Below are 5,580 nucleotides of genomic sequence, written 5' to 3'. Positions count from 1 at the left end.
AAAATAAAACATGTAATTTTAGGATAAACATTCAAAGAAAACATCGGCATGCTTGAAAAAGGAAGCATAGGAGAAATCACAACTTACCTTTGTTGATTCCTCTAGTTTTCTTCTTCCACCGTTGCTAATAATCTCGAACATCTCCAATGTAGTAGGACACCACCAATGAGGTTACCTTGCTATTCTCTAGGATTCAAAGAACTTGGAAGTGTGGTCTCTAAGAACTTTGAGGAGGAAAATGGTAAAGAATTCTAGAGAGAAGTTAGAAAGAAGGTGGAGACAATGTTTTTTTTTTTTTTTGTGACATCAAAATCTTACCTAAAATGACTATAAGGATGTATTTATATATGGAGAAGGATTAACCCCTTCTCCAAGAATTTCCTTTGATGCCCTTAGTGCTAATTAATTAAATAATCTTTATTTAATAAATTGACACATTAGTTAAATAAACATATATTAAATCCCATTTAATATACATTTAATCAATCATCATAAATATCATATATTTATGCTAACCTCAAATCTCTATTATTATTATTATTATTTTGAAAGGTATTGTAATTAAAGTGAGTTGAACAATTCAAGTCCTTCCTCGTTTATATCCTTTATAGAGCTAACAAGGAGACTGTATGGACCTACAGATTAGAAGCTCCAATCATATGAGATTAGTTGATTAAACTCCTTTAATCTAATTAATCAATATTCATTAATTATTGATCGCTCCACTGAAGACCAATAGCTACACTCTTTGCACTATAGATATATTGTTGTGTGCACGGATATAACGAATCAACAACGAGTCAACCCTTCACAAATCATTCATAACTACAACATGGTCAAATTACCATTTTACCTCTGTAGTTATATCTAACTCCATAGGTACGACTATCCCTCTAATGAACAAACATTTTATAGTCCAATTATAAACTAACACTTCTCGGGCCAGTGGGAGGTTGAGGCCTCAATGTTCAAGACCTGAAATCAACTATTAAGGGAGTATTTTATCTACTTCCCCTAAAGACGGGAAAGAGTGAATTCCATCTTGTGTAGCTATGTTCCTAGCTCCATACTCGAACAAATCCGCAAAATAGTAAGCTTGTTGAGTGTGCTAATCTGGCTACTCTCTTACCTATACAAATAAAATGATCGCCCTCATAGATAGGAGTTCAAAACTCACTCAGAATTAAGGTCAAGTCACCTATGATCATCTTGGTGAAATGTAAGTCTCTTCTAGCAACAGTGTTATAAAGAGAGACTATTCATTTCACTGTACGATCTTATACAAACTTTTTGTGTAGAACAACCTCGCTCGCACGTCTCCACATGAATTATCAGGATCAAATCATTTGTAGCAAATTACAACAATTGTAACATCTACAAAGCGGGTCGTATTCATATTGTCACCAAGATAAGGTACCCAGCCTTATCCATATACTACAGACCATTTAGGTTATAACTTAAACATGATCCACCTATGTCTTCACATACATGTTTAAGTTTTATCAAATAACCTTGGATATTAGTTTACTGGATTGAATTAATGTAGTTTAAACGTCAATAAAATACCTCTTATTTTATTAGATATGTAATTTGTCTTTACAAACCATAAGATACATGAGATTTAGGACATAAACTCCAATATATGGATACATTATATTATAAAGTTATTTTTGAATTAGATTTAACGTTAAATCTTATTATATGAGACAAATAAAAAATTTGAATAAGATTCAAATATTAAATAATATAAATTAGATTTCTGTTAAGACTATATGTTAAAAATTAATATGAATAAGATTCATATTAAAACTATAAGTTATGAGAGGAAAATATATTTAAATATGATTTAAATATAATATAATTAAATTTATGATATTTCATTATTTAAATTTAATAAATTAGATTTATTGAATATTATTTAATTAATTTAAATCAAATTTTGATTTAATTTGTATTAAAAATAATAAATAAAAAACATGGGGAGTTATTGGGAGTTAGCAGGTGAAGGGTAACTCCCTTTCCTTTAACTCAACGTGAAACGAAGAATGAAAAAAATATTTATTATTATTATTATTACTATTGCATCTTCTTCTTTCTCTCTAGTCTTAACTCTTTCATTCTCTCAAGAAATTTTCTCCTTCCCCCATACTTCCAAAAGGGCTCCCACAAGTTACGATTTTACTGGAGAATAGCGAAGATACTTTAATGATGGTGTTCGAAACATCTTGACAAGAGATCACTTGAAGAACTGTCTCAAGTGAGCATTTCTACATTTTTATTAAACTACAACATGCTTATTTGTTTTTTATTCTTATTTTCTTCAATGGATATTGAAGCATGAGCGTTCACATGCTTCTACATAGATTCACTTCACCCTGCTCTCTCCAACAATGTCTGATTCATATGCTTGATAACGGACAGAAATGTACGTTATCATAGTGCTAAGTTCTTAAACAATGTTGGCTTGCAATGATTAAGCATGTTAAATTGCGTCCATTAAGCATCAATTTCATAATATTGCGGTCGCATGCGTTCATCGCATTAGAACAGTTGATTTTTGTATTTTTGTGCATAATATGTGATGACGCAAGGCGAAAATTGCAATCATAGGAAACCATTGGTCGAGCGCAGCATTACCGCAAGGCTTTGCGGTGATTGTGTTCGCAAATATTCGCCTGAGAAGGATTGCTGCAACTTGATCAACGCAACATGGTGGGCGCATCTGGGTGAAAAGCTAATTAATCGCGATGGGACAGAAAGCTGATGACAGCCGAATCCGAATTAAGTTGACAGCCGATAACGATCACAAGTACATTTAGCTTTTCATTGACAAATATTCGGCGCATCAGTCAGGAATTAAAGCAGTCCCATCTATACAATCATGAGAGAGAAGCCGACTTTCACCTTACATGTTCTATAAATACCAAGGGCATCCTTCAGAAAATAGGTTCAGTAGTTCGAAATTTCATACTTCAGTTCGCACGTCCTTGTTCTAAGTTTTCTTTTGTTTTAAGGCGAACGCAAGAGAAGAGGTTGAGCCGACAGATCGTTTCGGTAAGCTTGAGAGAGCGCCGGAAGCTTCAAGGACACAGAGAGGGCCGACGCCTACAGAAGCAGGAACATCTTGGAACTGAATAGAGATTTACAGTATAAAAGCCTCGGTCAGCAAGGAATTGCTACCAGGCTCTCTACCTTTATCTTCCATTGTTATTTTGTACTTAAACTCATTTATAAAAATGGAATTTCCTTCTCTATATCTGTTCACTCTCTGTTATTTACGCATGAGTAGCTAAATCTGTTGAATGGGTTGAGAAGCATTTAGCTAGCACAACGATGGAATCTTCATTCTATGCGATTATCTTGTATTATGTATGCTTCATTCGTCTATTAGAGATACTTGGGAGGGTAGTCTAAGGACAGGATCTAGGCTTGGGAAGGTTAGGTTAGAATCTAGGCTCGGAAGAGTCAGATTAGAATGCATAATAAAGAGATAAGAGCTTAGGAATAATCACTATTTGTTATCAACGCATTGCATGCATCCTAGAGATAGGATATGATTGTATGTGGTCACCTTGCCTTTATGCATTTTGCATCATTGCATAGGAAAAGAGTAGAGACTTAGGGTAAGCTCTATGGACACTTTTGCATTCAACACATGCGTCCTAGACTTAGGAGCATCATATTTGCATTGGAAAATGACTTGCTATGCATGGTTGTAGCATGATCGCATAGTCTGATGTATTCCCAAAGAACGCTAGCTAAAGATATTCTCAACTCGTTCATCTGCATACTCAGTGCATCTATCACATAACTGACTTTTCTCAAATTCGATGCATTTGTTTATTTTTCATTAACGCAATCAACAACAAACCCACAATTAATTGAGTTACTAGTTACCGCAAGGTTTTCATAAAAATTACCATCGCAATCTATTTTCACAAGTCCTTGAGTTCGACCCTAGACTTACCAAGAAACTCAGTGGAATTTACACTTGGATTCCGCTGAGGAAACTTGAGTGCACAACGCAATTTTACCATCGCATATCATCCATAATTCACTTCATAAAAATAAGCATCAATGCTCTGCAATCCCATTTTGCTGCAGAGTATCTCTGGAAATATCATGATGAACAATTCCTTCAACTTTGCAGAACTCATTGTGTCATACGCTCTTCCCAGATTACCCTTTAAACTTACAAGGAGAGGTGACGACAGTAGTTACCAACCCTCTTGCTGGTACTTACTACCTACTAACCTGCTTATACTGAATTGGAACCTTGAAATGCATATAGATATACTCAATCATCAACTTAAGACAAAAGACAATCATTAACAGAGTTCTACATTACTCTTCAATTATATAACTTATACACTTTACATAAGCAGTAAGCCCAACACACTCAACTAGTCCCTACTTGACATAATACATGCGTACTACTTATACATAACCCTCACTTTGACTTTCTAACATTTTGGTTTTGAGTGGCAGAGCAACAACAGAGTCGTCTTCTAGGGAGTGATCGCTACCTATGGAGAAGACATTTAAACAGAGTGAGCTAGAAGCCCAATGAGTGAGTAACCTTTGAAACGTAAAAGACATACATACCAATCATGCTTAACAAAGAGATCATGAACTGAAACGTAAGTAATTGCATAAAACTTCTCTTACTAGAATTTAAACATAACATAGGCATCATTGACATCAGCTCTGGGAGGCCCTTAGGCCTCAACTTCCACATTAAATATCTTTGCAAGAGAGCACTCCTCTGGTCTGCTTTTAAGCATAACCTTACTGAACCTTGGCTTGGTTGAGGGAGGGACCCTCCGGCCCAACTTCCACTATCACCTTAGTCGAGGTGTATCACTTTTGATAATTACTTATGTCTTTAACTATAAATCATCGAATAGCTTCATAACACTTGAAGCATAAGACATAATAACGTTCTGTGAATAGTTCCTGAATCTTAGTTGAGAACGATAATTCATTGCTCAAGCTCCCAATGTTTGTATCATGCTAAGAAACTCATACTTCAGCCTCGGTTACTGAAATATGGCCTATGAGACCCATTCACCGGCCTCTCAAATATGGCCTAAGAGACCCATACTTCGGCCTCTTCTTCAGAAATTTTTACATGCACGTGGAGTTACGAAGTACCGTCAACTCCTTAGGTACTTCATGGACACCTTCCATGCTTTCAGTATCTGACTTACTAAAAACATATCATGCCCTAACATCATACATATTATGAATCTTTTAGAATGTAGCTTTAAGCTTAGCATTTGTGGAAACTTAACTACAGTCTTTAGAACGCATTCTTCAATATAAAATGCTTTATATGAAATAAGGCTATCATATTACCTTGGCATATGATCAAACAAGTACATACTTGAGGAAAATGCTAAGCAATCTCATGAAGCTTAATTGCTTAAAAAAAATATACACTTATCAATAATTATCAATGAATGACATAGTTTATCCCTCTTCATAGTTCTTGCTAATACAAAACCAACTCAACGCATAACATTCTTCATTAACAAGTTTCACTGAAACTTGAATTCATCTCTTGGGATGTGGATCCTC

This window comes from Benincasa hispida, chromosome 3 (assembly GCF_009727055.1).
Source record: "Benincasa hispida cultivar B227 chromosome 3, ASM972705v1, whole genome shotgun sequence".
Lineage (NCBI taxonomy): Eukaryota > Viridiplantae > Streptophyta > Magnoliopsida > Cucurbitales > Cucurbitaceae > Benincasa > Benincasa hispida.
Note: the sequence above shows the minus strand (reverse complement) of the source record.